Source organism: Etheostoma spectabile, chromosome 3, assembly GCF_008692095.1.
Source record: "Etheostoma spectabile isolate EspeVRDwgs_2016 chromosome 3, UIUC_Espe_1.0, whole genome shotgun sequence".
Lineage (NCBI taxonomy): Eukaryota > Metazoa > Chordata > Actinopteri > Perciformes > Percidae > Etheostoma > Etheostoma spectabile.
This window is the reverse complement of record NC_045735.1, coordinates 14068903-14085265: the sequence shown is the minus strand read 5'-3', so window position 1 is coordinate 14085265 and position 16363 is coordinate 14068903. Positions and strand designations below refer to the sequence as shown.

The window sequence follows — 16363 nt, the reverse complement described above, 5'->3', positions numbered from 1 at the left end:
GCCTTTATAAAACGCACCTGTTTTGTCCGCTAGATGTGGATTTGAGTGGCAAATCTTGCACCACATTTCAGTGTGCTCATCGTTAGCTTCCAGCCACTGCACATCTTGGAGCCACTTTTCCGAAAAAATCAGTTGGTGTTTCTTTGTAGTGGCGGAATGCCAAGAAGCTGCTTAATGTCTGTTGCTTTTTGGACACTCTGACCGTAGTTTGCAAGCAACATGTCATGTGTAAAGATCGGTCAAGTACGCAAAGGCGCGTAGTGAAACAAGTGGCATTACGCTTTCCTGATTTTTTGTCGCGCATGCGTACTTGCGTACAAGGTATGTGCACCCCTGCTTATAGAGATGTGTGCATATGGTTGTAACACATGTTCTCGCGTTGGGAATAAGGGTTTGAAATTAAGCCTTTAGTCCGTAGGTTACATTTCCCGAGGAACATTAATTCCCTCTGCTCACTTTTAAGAAAGGCTAAATAATAATACATTTTATTTCTAGAGTGCTTTACATGGTAGGCTAGTTAAAGACACTTTACAGTAAAATCAGCACATTTATCACATAAAAACAGAAACATGAAACAAGCATATTTAAAGCAATTAAAACACAGTTTAGCCTACTATTTTTACACCCTCACACATTCAGTCGGGTCCGCTATGTTGGGCTTTTTCTCTCCGTTTGATAACAGCCGTATTTCCCTTTTTGCATATTCTTCCCCTCCTTGTTACTTTCCATTAGAAGCTGCTGCTCATTGGGTGAAACATATGGCGCATGCGTCTTCTCCATTTCTTCATCAGTAAATCTGTGGTCGATAACGTGGTCTATTTGAGAAAGCAGTGAACGTGCACTTATTCCAGCTATCTACACCTGGCTTGACATAGCTTCCCCTGTTCATCCTGCCTCGGCAAACGTGCAACCGATTAAGCCGCGATGAGGAGCTCACACTAAGTCAAGCCGCGCTTTTTCACTTATCCTGGATATCTTTATTCTACTTTCGTGCAACAGGCCCCTGGACGCGGAAGAATCCCAATGACTCTGTAACTATGTCCTGTGTTTTCTGTATATCCTGGCTGTTAACCAATTTCTCTGTAGAACAACAAAAACCTTGACTTTTTACTTTGATTTGCCCTGCAGCACTGTGTGTGTGTGTGTGTGTGTGTGTGTACGTTCATCAAGTCAATCAGGTTTAATTAAACTGTACAATGATTAAGGGGCAAATTCCTCACATACACACACACACAGTGACTGGTGGTGCACTAGCCCACAGCATCTTGAGAGTGACTAATCTACTATTAGCACTTGTCTCCCAGGCCCTCCCTTCCCCCTTCCCCCTCCTCTCGCCACCCCTCTCACCACTCTCTTCCTCTTCCTCTGCTCTTCTTCTCCTACTTCACTACTTCAGCTCAAGGTGCTTCCTGATTGATAAGGGTTTAGCATATTTTGAAAAATAACAGTGGTAAATATGAAATGACACAATCTTAATTCATTGATCAGGTTTTTACTGGCACTTTCAGGATTCTCACTGTTTTTTTTTATTTTCCTTCGCCCTCTTCTTTTTCTTTGCCTTTGAACTGTTCTTTTTCTCCTTTCTCTGTACTGTTTCTCCTTACCATTATGTTTTCTGTCCAATCTTTCTCATCATCCTCTCCCTCCTGTACCATCGCTCATCCATTTCATACCTCTACCTTTTGCTCTGTTTTGCTCTCTCTTTCCTTTTTCGGTAATTTATTCTCTTTCTCCCTCCAGTCTTCCTCTTCCCCACCACCACCTCCTCCTCATCCTCCTCCTGAGTCCCTCCATGGTGATTTTATCTGCGAGATAAGCTGGGTGTCAGACACGAAATGTTCTCCAATTTCTGTGTGTCTGCTGCTGGTGAGAAATGGGCAGACTGAAAGATAAAGTCGAAGAAAGACGACGAGGGAGGGAGGGAAGGAGGGAGTAGGAATAGAGTGAAATGAACTAAGATCCGAACAGACCGGTAGAGGGGAAGATGGAGGTAAAATGAGACAAGCATATGTAGGGAAAAGACAAAAAGGCATATTTACTTTATACCGTTAGCCATTACTCACCCAGATCTGCTTGTTATTGACTGAAACAGTAGAATAAGCTTTCATAGTTTAAGTTAAATAGTTTGAATTTTTGGGAAACACACTTATTTTCTTTTTTGCAGAGAGTCAGATGAAAAGATTGATACTGTTCTCCAAATGTCTGTAGGGTACTAATGTAGCTGCAGCCAACTGCTGGTTGGCTTAGTCATATACACCGGTAGAAGGTGCTCAATTTTATGAGCAGATATCTGTTATAAATGTTGCAAAGGCAGCTCTAGCAGGAGTGCAGGCATACACATTTCTCTTCTGACACAGTGGCATACATTTTTTAAATTATTACTTATCTCTTCAAACATTTTGAGAGCAAATCTTTCTACATCATCTCCCTATTATTTTTCATCTTTTTCTCCTCCCTCAGGAGCACAGTGTTGTGTTTGCGTATTTCATTGACGTCTGAATCCCCTCTGTGGCCCTCCCCGCTCCAGGACACAACTGTCATTGCAAACTCATGTTGTGTGAACAAACTGTGTGAATCCCTCAGAGCTATTTTAAAATCTAGTCAAGGGCTAACAGGTTTTCCAAGATACTAACAATGCCAGGCTGAATCTTTGGAAAAATTTGTAGAAATGGATGCATTAAACATAAATGGTGCAGCCGTAGAAAATATATGGGAAATCAGATTTTAAACAAAACAAAACATATAAATCACGTACAAATCACATGCAGGCTGTTGTGGTTTTGGGACATTTAGTAACATCAATTACTGGTTTTAAATGGTTTATTTCGCCAAAGAAGTAGGGGAATTGTCCCAACTCAGAAATGAACATTTACTCCTTCCTCCAGGAGTCTAAAAAAATTAAAGTCACCAAAATTAGAGATGAAGCGTTGTAGCGTTTTCTGTAAGGTAACCAAAACTGAGTGTGAATATATCACTGTTGAATGAAGCTAAAGCACAAGTTTAGTCAGATTATTCTTTTGCATGCTTAGGCTTTAGTTTTATTTGTCATCACGCTTACTCATTTTTTCCTTGATGTCCTGTCCTGTCTGGGGCTGTCAATCATGATATTAGCTGTTCTCATCAGCTGGTCACATCAGCTGATTGCATCTATCCAATAGCACAGTGACACACCAACATAGTTATCCTATCATCCTGCCGCTCCCGCTGTTTAAATTATGATATTTCTGTACATTCATGCTGCTGTTATGCACGTGGCATGTTTCCTGGCTGTTACACTGTTTAAATCTGTTCTTCTGTTGTTGTCAGTTGTCATTTCAGTGCAAATCGTCACAAATGGCAAAGCACCCCTCTGCCTTCATATCACAGACAGACTTTGCAGATTCTTTGGCACCATCAGCCTCATCAGAATCAGCAGCCACTACCACCACCACCGCCGGTGTCTGAACTCCATGGGGGAATATACTGTAGATGCTGCTGCTGCTCAGGTGAGACACCTCCCAATTTACAGTTCTCCCTCTAGAGTCACCATAGACTTTGTGCCAAGACTTCAATTTTAGTTTTTAAAATAATTTTTGGAGGGGTTAATATGTGGAAATCAAATTCATTAACTGTGTTGTACAACTCAAGTCAAGAGATAACTCAAGAGATAATGATGATAAATGATAAGTGTTTCTTGTAATAAACATGTACAGTGTCTATTTGTTTTCACAGGAAAACATAGGAATTGCTTGGATTGGCTCTTGGAGATACACAGGAATTTGTCATCACCTGTAGTCACAATAGTAGTGAAACCGGAATACTACTAAATTTAAAATTTACCATTCCTTGCACATTTCTACATTTTTTGGTTTAAAAATTACTCTTAAAGATTGTCAGAAATGTGTGTCCATGCAGAACTGTGTGAATTGTATCATTTTACCCAGTGAGAAAGCTAACTGGTTGAGCCACCGTGCTGAAAAAATTGACACAAAGATAGACTACTGCGCAGACAAAGGGAAGCCTTCATGCATCATATGTCTGCATTTAGGATCACCCCTCAGAGCACAAAGCAGTGTGTGTGTGTGTGTGTGCGCGTGTGTGTGTGTGTGCGTGTATTAGGTTTAACTACATTTGTGGGAACCAAAAACCGGGAATACAGTATACTTATGGGGTCCTGACAGCTTTGTGGGGACAAAATGCTGGTCCCCACAACGTTAAAGGGCTGTTTGAGGAATAAGACTTGGTTTTAGGAGTAGGGTTATAGTTAGGTTATGGTTAGGGTGAGGGTGAGGGTTAAGGTTAGGCATTTAGGTTTGATGGTTAAGGTTAGGGTAAGGGGCTAGGGAATGCATTGTGTCAAAGATAGTGAGACACACTTGTGTGTTCGTGTGCGTGTGTGTGTGTGTGTGTGTGTGTGTGTGGTCCTGGGTTATGCTCTCTGAGTTATGTAAGCTATTTGGGCTCAACTCTGCACACAGTAAGGGTGGGGGGTGCAGTTGGTTTCAAAAATATAATTTACAGGGGATAAAATCCATAACACACACACACACACACACACACACACACACACACACTTCCCTGTTCAATTCAACAACAAAAAAAGCATTTTTCCATTTCAATTCTCCAAACTTTTTTCCGGCACTTTGGACTTTAAGCATAATCCTCTTTTCTATCCTCATTTCTCTTTTCTGCAAAATCACAACCCTCATCTCTCTTCCAGCTTCATTATTCATCGTGGCCGAGTGCATATCTCGGCCATGTGTGTGCACAAACAGCACAGTGCTGTATCTTGCTGTGTGATGTGCCAGGCTGCCACTAAGCCGCAGAAACATATCCGCTTTTTCCAACAAATGCCACCATTTGTTTGAGACTCTGAAGCCTGAGTGTCTGTGTTGCGTGTTTATTCATGATGATAGGCCTACATGGGATTACTATAAGATAACATGTAAAATACAAATCATACTAAATTGCTGTAATGATTTATCTTCTAGTATTTTTGTAACTGTGAACAAAGCAAGATTTAGGGGTAGATTTAGTTCCTTGGGAACAGGAATTGGTTCTTAGAAGGGGGGGAGCCTGAGTTGATTGCAATTTTTTTACTTGTGTGATTCCTTTTATACATATTTAATGAGCATTGTTGAAGGGGGCCTGATCTCCAAGATCTTCATTGTCAACAACTGCTGTAATCGTAGTGCATATGACAATAAAGAACTGTGTGAGAAGTTTAACCAATTAAAATGATTAGATGCTGTTCAAAAAGTACTTTCTTCTGTCTCTGCACACATAGCCTACCTAAGGGAAATTGTTTTTATTTGGTTTTATTTTTATTTTTAGGTGTTTATTAATCCGAGCCAAAGCTCAATGAATTACTTTGTATCATCAAAAAGAGCCACACTGACTGTTTTGGACATGCAGGGGAAAACAGATAAGTTGGATCAGGTTATTGGGCCCCAGCAGACCCGAATGTATTGAGGGTGTAGCTGCAAACACCTAGAGGACTCTATTCAGACTTACTTTATCTTTCATCTCCCTTGAGACGGAGCCTGCATGGACCCTGTTCAAAACCTCTATCATGGAAGCAGCTGCATCACTCTGTGGCCAGAAGGTGGTGGTTGGTGCTTGTCATGGTGGAAGCCAAAGAGCTTAAAGCAGGTGCTGACTGAAGAAAGAGGGCTTCCAGGCTCAGGATGACATGGACTCCGCAGAGAAGAACCAGCAGGCCAGGGAGCTGAGGTGGCTCGAAACAGAAAACAAACATACATACAGTAGGAGATCACACAGGCAATGGATGATGACTTCTGGACAGCTACATTCCGAGGAGCTTAAGTGAGCACTTGCAACTGCAATACAAGTTAATTACTTTATTATCATCAACAATAACCAAAAATGTATTTTTCAACCAGTTGAATTAGTTAAATTAAAAACATTTAATGTCAAGAATTACAACCATTATATAAAAAAGGATTATATACATGCAGACTTTAGGCTTCACCTAAAACAATTTATTAGAATTTGAATTTTAGGTCTTCACAGAACAATAATCCAACAAATAAATGAAATCTGTGAGGTTAAACAGACAGCAACATGATGCAAACAAACTTAATGCACATGTGTTGCTTGGATGGCCACGACAACACATAAGGAGCGGTTACAACCAATCATGATTACTAATTTTGCTCAAAAGCAAAATTTGTGTGTGTGTGTGTGTGCGTGCGCGTGTGTGTGCGCACATCAGGCACTCTTTCTGAAGTGTATTAATGGAATGATCAGCATGCACTGTCTCATATGATTTCCTTTAATTCATGCTGCTAAGTCTGCCAGCAGCCATCTGGCTCCCCCGACACACATACACACACACACACACACACACACACACACATATGAATGACAATCTCAGGGCATGTAGTCAGAGAGAGAATATTATGACAGGCCAGTGACCATAACTCCCAGCTGGTGGAGCGATTATACTCTCTCTCTTCTACACACACTACTAACAAAGTGAAGCCTGGAATTATTTTTTTTACACAGACCTGAGAATAAAGTGATTTATCAAGTCCCTTTTTTTTCAATCTTCTAGCTATTTGTAAAACCATCTAAGTCTCTGGAATGACTCTAAGGGGCTGTATATCCACTAAACCTGCTCAGTCTATTGAGGACAATGAGAGAGACACTATCAAATTAAACTTTAAAAGCAAAACTGTTTGTTGCTGGTAATAGCTGGGCTAACGCCTGCAGGGTTCAAAAGATTGTATTGATAATATGTTAAAGCACAACTCAATATGTGGTGCTGTGCCTCTGGCTGATCCCACAAATGTACAAACTGTTCATGTGACAAGCAAAGAGAAGAAAAGGATGCTGTGTCCTGTGAAAATGATGTGAAACTGTGGCAGCAACAAGCTCAGCACATGACTAACTGAGGTCAGCTGGGCTTGTGCTGAAATAAAACTTCAACACAGTAGGTTTTGTTGAATAATGTTTGCGATCTTTCCACAACATAAAAGTTTCCATTTCGAATGAAGTACTGTGTGACAGTGCGTTGTTTTATGTTGCCTAAGGTCTCCCACTCTTACACAAAACAGTTTACATTTTAGGGACTCTTTAATCCAGAGTGAGTAATGATCCTGACCAGGTAGGAGAAAGAATCTGTGACTTGTCTGTGACTCTAATCCTTTCATCCAAATATATATGACAATGACCATAACCACAAAGATGATGATTAGAATAGCTGTGTAGCATAGAACGTGGGGTTCGCTTTAGATTCAGTGAGAGTTGTTTGCAAGAACAGTTTGATGCTTAAAGCATTCAACTCATTTCTACAAAGCAAACACTCAGCACAGTTTAGTTTAGTCTGCTGTTTAGTCTGTTTAAAGGAATACGCCACCAATGGTTGAAATAAGGCTTATCCCGCTCTCCCCTAGCTGTAGATAGGTGGGCCAACACATTTTTTTGTCTCAGTGCATGCATTGTTAGGCAGCGCTGCCACTAGTTAGCTTATGAATTGAATGGAATCCTATGTTGCTGGTTAGTATGTTGTGAGTAAAAGTGAGCCAACAAAAAACAATAACCTAAGTACTTCTTGTGGCCTGCATATTCACAACGAGTGCAAATAGCAGTGCAGATTAAGACTAGACAATTTCTTAGGCAGATATTGATTTGGGAACATATTAGTTGGAAGCACAGTCGAAGCACTGCTACATGGGCGCAGAGATCACGCAGCACCTTAAACCCCCCAACTTCCATCAACATATCCGGCGTGTATACAGTAGCTAGCCATTTTTCTACAGTAGAACGTGAATGGCGATGAACATGGCAGATTTTGTGAGAGACAAAGAGGAAGACTTCTCAAACAATCTAGATGCAGAAGCATACCTCTACAAACCAGAGTTTTCAGAACAGGAGCTGCATGCTTTGGATATAAATCAAGAAGAGGAGGAGGTTGCAACCACTCAACAGCCCGAAGACGTGAGGCATCCTGCAGTCCTCAACTTTTTTTCCGCTGTGATAAAGTCAACTGGGAACAACGCCGATTGGACCCACTAAACAGCTGTCCAGTGTAAGTGATTACTGTAAGCATGATGTATTGTTGTTTTACGGGATAGATTGACCCAAATTAGACCTCTACTCACACAGAGTTGCTGCGTGATATCTCAGTCCCACGTAGCAGTGCTTCAGCTGTGCTTCCACCCAATATAGTGGGTGCCTAGGAAATTGTCTAGTCTTAATCTGCATTGCTATTTGTACTCGTAAATACACAGGCCACGCAAAGTTATTAGATTGTTGTTGTTTTTTCTTGGCTCACTTTTACTCACAACATGCTAACCGGCAACATAGGTTTCCAACCGTGATAATCCCTATTTCAACAAACGGTGGTGTGTTCCTTTAAGTCCTTTCTGGTGCCCTGATAAGTTATGCATCAAAGGCGGCCTGGCTGTTGAAATTATTAAAATATGCACGCAGAAAACAGCTCGCAGAAAGGAGTTGTATAATGTTGCACCGAGTATTACTTTTCTCAGTGTATTTTTTTCTTCTCTGTCTGCTGATGTAATATAATTAACTTGATTTTCTCGAGTGTAGTTAGAGGGGGCAGAGTAATGTCAGCACTGTTAAAGATCATAGTGAATATGCAGGAATACCATATGCATATGCACTACATATACTGTTACTAGAAGGGCACTCGCAGAGGGCAGACGTCCGCCAAGGCATGACCTACTTTACAATGTTAATGCTGTGTTAAGGTTCCCAGTTGGGAACTAATTTTTTGAGCTATGAAAGCAACAAACACCATTTCTTTCAAGGTTACCGAAAGTAAAAAATCATTTGAATATTCGCTGGTGATTCGGATCCGAGATTTGTATCCGCTCTAAAATGTAATTTAATGTTCTTCTTTGGCCCATGCCAAAGAAGAACCCATCTTGTCCAAGTAGTAGTCTGTCAGCAGTCCTTTGCTGCTGACAGACAAACAAACAAACCTGGCAAAGGTAATAATATATAATATAACAACACATTAAGCGTGCAGTCATTATGTGAATGACTGCAAGGATGTACAAGTATTTCAAAAGACAACCTGTTCTTAAAAACGTCTGTTCATTATGGGTGGTGATGAAATTTACTTTAACCTTTGGATGGTGTTTGGGTCTGTGGGACCCGTTTTTTAATGATTGCTAAAAGAAAAGAAAAACGATGGTATTATTATTTCTTCTAACTCAAACTCACTGGCCTTTGCCCATTTTCTGTGAAGAACATAAAAAATAACTTATTTCCAATGACTCACTACCCCCTACACAAAACTATTACATATGAGGTGTTCGGGTCTACTGGACCCAAGTGTATTTAATTGTAGGTGCTATGAAACTATGTTGTCTTTCTGCACCTGCTACTCTCGCACAGAGTTACAAAGTTGTTACATGCCAAGCACTTTCACCTGTTCTGATTAAATTCTAAGAAATAAGCACCAATAATGATTAAAAAGCTTTTATAAAAAGATTTTACAATTTAATTTCCTTGTTTTCTCACAAAAAACAAAAATTATCATGTGATCATAAACTTTAATTTCCTTGGGAGAGTCATCCCAAAAGGATTAATACAGATAAGTCTAAGTCTGAGTCTGAGTCTAAGTCTATAAATGTGATCTCACAGGGGCAAATATGAACCATAAATTATTATATACTGTTATATTATTGATAATCTATTAAATATTTTTACATAAATTGTTATATCTGTATTGATTGAATACATAATTAATGAATAATGTGGTGGGTCCATCAGACCCGGAAACATTGGCTGTGTGACAAAATTATGAACACCGGGCGCCCGGATAGGACAGTTGGTTGAGAGGGCGCCCACATACAGAGGTTTACTCCTCGGCGCAGCGGGTCTGGGTTCAACTCCAACCTGTGGCCCTATGCTGCATGGCATTCCCCTTCTCTTTCCCCTTTCATGTCTTCAGCTGTCCTGATGAATAAAGGCCTAAAAATGCCCAAAAAGTAATCTAAAATAAAAAAGAATATGAACACCACACAAGGGTTAACCATAATGTAATGTAGAACCAGTGTAGCCCAGCTATCTGGACTATCTTACAAGGCACGTTTAAGTGGACCAACTGCGCTTTTAGCCCCGAGCTAGCTGGCCCTGAACAAGGCAATCCAAATGTAGAGGATGAACACTTAATTAGTTTTGGAAAAAACTCAGCCCAAGGCTGAGGATAACACTGGGCTACAACTTTCTGCGATAAAACTGCAAAGGATCAAGTGACGATGAAGTAAAGTTGGAAGGAGAAGGATGTTGGGTTACAGGAAGGTATTAAAGAAAGCACAGTAGGAACGGAGGGAGGGAGGATAGACGGGGAAAGGGAGGGAATTAACCCTCCTGTTGTCCTCAGGTCAAATTTGACCCATTTTCAAAAAGCTTCCATATCAGAAATTTGGGTTTTCTTTTTTTTTTTTTTTACAATTGCAGAGCATTTGAAAAAAAAAAAAACTAATATGTGAAAAAGGGCAGAAAAAAAATCAACAAAACCTTTGAAAAAAGTAACAAAAACGTCAGGAAAAGCTTCAAAAACTACAAAAAAAGTGACAAAAACGTTGGGAAAAGTGACAAAAACAACAAATAAAGTGACAAAAATGTTGGGAAAGTGACAAAAACAACAACAAAAAGTGACAAAAATGTTGGGAAAAGTGACAAAAACAACAACAAAAAGTGACAAAAACGTCAGGAAAAAATTCAAAAACATTTTAACCCAGAAAAACAGAACGTTTTCTGGCTGATGGGAAGACAACACAAGGGTTAAGATAAGGAGGATCGATAGGAGTGGGAAATATCTGGAAAGCATGTCAGATCAACAGGTGCTCATTTTGTTTTTTTCAAAAATGATCTATGACTGTTCCTGGAAGGACTCGATCATGTATGAGAGTTTTCATGTCTGTCAAGGCAACTCAAACTACTTGGTTAAAGCAGTAATCATTGTTTTTATATCAACAATGGATCACATTACTACTTCTATGTGAAAGGGGTTGCTCTCAGTGATGAACACAGAAAATTATCATCAGATTCTCTATTTTAGTGGCTTTTAGCTCATTGTTTTGGTTCAGTCTTTCGTCACTGTTGTTTCCAGATGCAGTAGGCAGCTGCTGTCAGTGAAAAAGCTATGATACACACATGCAGACAGAAAGGCAGCGACTAACTGCAGAACATAGTGGAGTATTTAGCAGCTAAAAAGCCAGAGATTTCCCTCAGGAAGTTGGTGGAGACCAAAAACAGAGCAAAACGTTCATATTTATGGGGTGGCCAAAACTTTATCCAAATTAAATGTTTATGTAGCCCGTTATCTGCTGGATGTGTTACTGTTTGCTAATTTTACTTATAAGCTGATAAGTATGTCAGTGTTGTGTTTACAGGTTGTTTCTGCTTCCCCGCAGAAATCAGTTCATTCAGGACACGGAAAATGCTGTTTATTTGTACCTTGTTACCAGAATGACACCTTCTAAGCAGAACAAGTGAGAGTTGAAGTGAGAGAGAAGGTGCAGGGTTGTGCTGTTTGGACAAGGTAATGCAGCTTGCTTGGTACAGTAGGATTGCTTTCATGCCAAAATCAAGCACTAACACTGTCAAGGAGATCAGGCGGGAGGGAGATGTCTGTTTGTATTTGTTGAGAAAATGAAGTGGGCAGAGTCATGCTAGACAAGCAATAAACTTAAGACACAGTGTGTTATTTGACCCTGCTCCAACTGAGTGAGCACATATTTTTGTGAAGGACAGGTGAGGACAGAAAGAGATACACAGGCTGCATTTTCACCAACAGCTTTCAAGACTCTTTCCGCTATCCTTTTTGTCCTTATCCACAATGTTTACAACCATATTGTCCCTCCATATGTCTGCTGCAGGCAGTAGCTCACAGCGATGTCACAAAACACTTTCTATGTATCACAGACTGTTGGAAGATTGCATGATCAGTGATATTATAGCTCAACAGAGGAGCTATTTACCAATCAAGCCATGGGACACAGAAAGGATCATAAATAATTAAGCTTCTGTTCAGTCGGCACTTTCAAATTCCAGGAAGTATTAACGATTGGTAGATCTGGCCTCCCATAAATGTCAGTAAACAGTCTAGGTTGAGGACAGAAGGTCTAATTAGGTTCTGATGTAATCAACTCAAGGAGCTGATACAGGAGCAACACTCTGGGGAACTCAATCAACTGAAGCGTGACACGGTTTGTTTTCACTGCACAGCTTTGTTGATTCACAGCAAGAGGATTTTAGTTTCATGGTCCCTAACTTTTTTATGGATGTCAGGGGAGTTGTCTTATCTTGCTTTTCTCTTATCTGATCAATATTTTTTTCCTTGCTTATTTTCTGTTGGATCCTATTGTATTTTTACAAATGTGTATCATGTGAAGCACTCTGTGACTGTAAAAGGTGCTATATCAAAAAACGTTTTATTATTATATTATCTGTTTCACAGACCTTGATAAGAATTTGCTGTGGGCCACTCAAGATGATCACCAAGTCTGGTAGTGATATTGATCCCACTGAGCCATAAACTGAAACATATTTCACACTCAGTCTTTGTTTTGCTAGATTAAAACATATTATATTTTATTGCTTTGCATATTCAACATATTTGATTTGGGCTCGGGGGGTATGCAACGAACAAATCAGTTTTTAATGAGGACAATGATGGTTCACATTAATAGGTTGCTTCAGTTTCAATTACATATTATGAGCATAGCTGTGGCGGGCTGTATCGTTCATCAGTCTCATCCTTTTTACAGCAGCAGTAGCTCCACTCAGTGTGTTTGAGCAGAGACTGGAACAACAAGAACTTAGCGTCTCATAAAAATAAGCTTCACTGCACTTTATTGCAGAGCACTGGTCAGACACTGCTGTCACATAACTGCTGCTGCCTTTTACTATCCCTCTGTGTACTGGAAAGACTTTAATCGTTTTTTTTTCTTTGAGTACTGACAGTATGTTGGTTTCTGAGTTTGATGTCCCTCTGTCGACAGGGTGTGAAAGATCTACCAAATTTTGATCTCATAAATGGGTAGGACCCATCTTCTAGCGATGGGAAGCAGAGACTGAAAGCTACATGAAAAAATATGCACCAAACAAGTCACTTTGAAATGTTACTGTTTTCACCCCCTAGACTAAAAAATTTTGGGTGACCCTCCCCTCAAAAAAGAATAAAAAGACTTCACCCTCCCATATTTTCCTCCGGTGGTCCGTACCATAAATACACAACGGTCCCTTGCTGGCCTTGTGTATTGAGAAGAAGTTTAGTTTCACTAGACTAATCACTGTTATGAAAGTAACATTTCTAGCTCCAGATGGATTTTAAGCTATAAACATCTAAATTAATGAAGAGGTTAATCAGCAAATTAAAGGTCCCTTTGAATAAATTACAATGAAAACAACGTTTTTTAGCTAAGCTAACAGCATATCTCCATGGGTGGCCATGTTGGTTTGTTGGTTGGTCCAGACTGAAGTGAACATTCTACCTGCTAAACATTTAACGTTAAGAATTTATCTCAAAGCATTTCTACCACCTGTGCAGAGGCATACAATAAAGTTAGGGTCATGTCCCTTTCAGTTCATGTCATTAAAAAATATAAACAGCTGGTGACGTTAATTTATTGATGCTAAACAAGTGCACGTTTAAAAAACACTGGTAAAAATACATTACTCAGCTGGTGTACATTGCAGACATTTCTTTGACCTGGGTCCCGGCGGAGGATCTGTTAGTGTCCGCACTGACTGATCTGAATCTGGGGGATTCAGGCACACAGGTTGTGCTGGACAACACACTCACACACACACACACACACACACGCACCCGCACACACACGCACATGCACACACACACAAATACACGTTGAGGCACAGCTGGGCACCATAGATCTGACCCACCAGATGTGACATGCAAACACACACACACACACACACACACACACACACACACACACACACACACACACACACACACACACACACACACACTCTGTCTTCTCCCCTTTTGTTTCCTTGCAAATGTCTCTGTTTCTTGTCCTCCTTGTAATGCATTGTCCCTCTGTATTTTCTAAATTAGCGTTCCATAAAATGAGGTGCCACATGCCTCTAGTTGGTGGTTCAGTACATGACAACTGAAAGAAGAAGAAAAAACATCATATTAGGTCCTAAATTTGCTTTCTTTTTAAAAGTTTTTTCCTGACACACATTTGAACACAATCTACATCAACAACTACACTATGTGTCCTATGTTAACAGAAAAAACTATGGGGATGGGCTGAGATGGATGCATTTACACAGGCACAGCAGACTCCTTCTGGTTTTATTCTATTGGTCTGCAGTGAGAAATTGTGGCTTAAATCAGATTGTATTGTTTAGACAGTGATATGGAGATCATCCACATTCCACACATTATAAATCATAAATAAACTGTTTGGGCTTTCTGGACATTAAGGTAATATACATTTTTTATGTTTATATTTGTTAAACCAGACCTGCTATTATCAAAATGACCCATATAGATATACCACATGAACTCTAAAAAATCCTTCCAATTTAATTGAAGCATATCCCAGTCTAAAGACTGCCTTTTATTTTTGCCCTTTGTACCATTGCATAGTGCTACCTCTAATAATTAACGCATTGAAACCAATAATATCAGCACACTATAACAGCATTGTCTTATATCCAAAACTTGGTATATAAGTGATCCACCACAGTGACCGACTGTAAGGTCCATTGCCATCCCTCCATTTTCTATGTGCTGGTTGCCAGGAGACCTCTGAACTTTCGGTATCTCCTCTGTCAGAGATATTGTTGTTGTTACAAATAAGTGATCTGCTGTACTACACTGTAAGCTAATGGTCATTTGCAGTGTGTTGTAGATAGGACTTTTACATGGCAGGTATTTTAACATGTCAGCACAGTTGTAATTAATAACATTAATGGTGTCTGCATTTATTTTAAGAGTGCCACTCCAAGGGTCTTGGTGTTATGTATATTGGTTAATATTTCTTACTGAGACATTTAATGGAACAGACTATTAATGTTAGTAGTTACATCTGCAACAGTTGTTACATCTGTTTTTTGACACAAATTAATGTTTGACTTGAATTATGCCTTGAGAATTTTCTAATCGTTGGCAGGCCAATCAGGCTGCAAGACTTTTAGAACATTTTAAAGATTTTTAATCTTGATCTCTTGACTTGCGCTAAGCAAAACAGCGGCAGCATAGAAAATACAGCCACAGACGTATTACTCTGTGTCAAAAAGTGAGGTTAATAAGTAAATGTAAGGAAAAAATGAAGGTGGAATTTATAATCCAAATGTTTACACAACTGAAGCCCCTCCACCAAAACTTTAAGCACAAAAATGTATTCATGTGTTACAGTACATCATGGATTAACACTGTAAATCCAAATGATATGGAGGTATATGTATATTTTCACACAGGTGTTTGCAGTTATGGCTGATTAGTCCTCTGCACAGGTTGGAGTTGGGTGGTAGAAATTTCCTAAGGCCACCAAACTCACTAAAAAACAACAAATCAGTGTTGGGTGAGTGACAGAGCTGTCAATCAATCACAGTCTGCACATGCTCACACAGCCGTGAGTTAATCAGGCATTCAGAAACTGAAATTGAGAACACCTGTGTAGGTGGACCATGGCCGTAGGCTACAGAGAATGTAATATATTCATATGCTTTGTTTACACAAAATACTGACTTTCTATTCGTCTTATGTGAATACTGTATGTTCAAAACTCCTTACTGGGTCTTTGGAAGGTAAAACACCTGGCATCTGAAGCCACTTAACGATATTTAAAGGCCTTGAATGTCAACAAACATTTTAAAAGGCTCCTGTGAGACACAGCTCCTGTAGTGAATCCCTGTGCTGCTTCGTGGTGTGCAGCCTACTGGGCAGGCCATATAAGGCAGAGGATCTGTGTTGGACCCTGTGACCTGCGTCCCGTGATAGATACACAGGAGTGAAGTGCAATATGTGGTTTATAATAAAACACTGCCAGCAAGAGCAGATAAGAGCTTCTGCGTTTGTACGGAGGAAACATCTTTAAGTCCTATCCGGTCCCAGCCTAGCCTGTAAAGTAGGAAGTCTATGGTGGGAGTTGTGTGAAAATGCGCAGCAGCGGTGTGAAGATACACCATGAAAGTTTAATTTTCACCACAACACGACTTTCCTTTTTACGGATGAATTGGTGCTCATGGCAGAGCAGGCATGACCTGAAGATTGTTTGTAAGCGCACGCAGATAAGTGATGTGCTCAGCTCCGGTTTGACTGACGCGTCACTATATGGCATTGCGCGTTAAAGTACCGACTGGTCTCTCTCTCTCTCTCTCTCTCTCTCTCTCTCTCTCTCTCTCT

General features: G+C 40.1%; 1 long non-coding RNA gene across 1 annotated transcript in view; it reads right to left on the bottom strand.

The window, feature by feature from the left end:
- The window catches only part of LOC116684157 (uncharacterized), a 17759-nt gene extending 8310 nt beyond the window's left edge, over positions 1-9449 (bottom strand). The window contains exons 1-2 of the long non-coding RNA XR_004330766.1: positions 9254-9449; positions 1348-1357 (exon numbers count right to left, since the gene is read on the bottom strand). This is a non-coding gene — a long non-coding RNA (uncharacterized LOC116684157). The remainder of the gene's footprint in view (positions 1-1347; positions 1358-9253) is intronic.
- Between the last annotated feature and the right edge of the window lie 6914 nt (positions 9450-16363).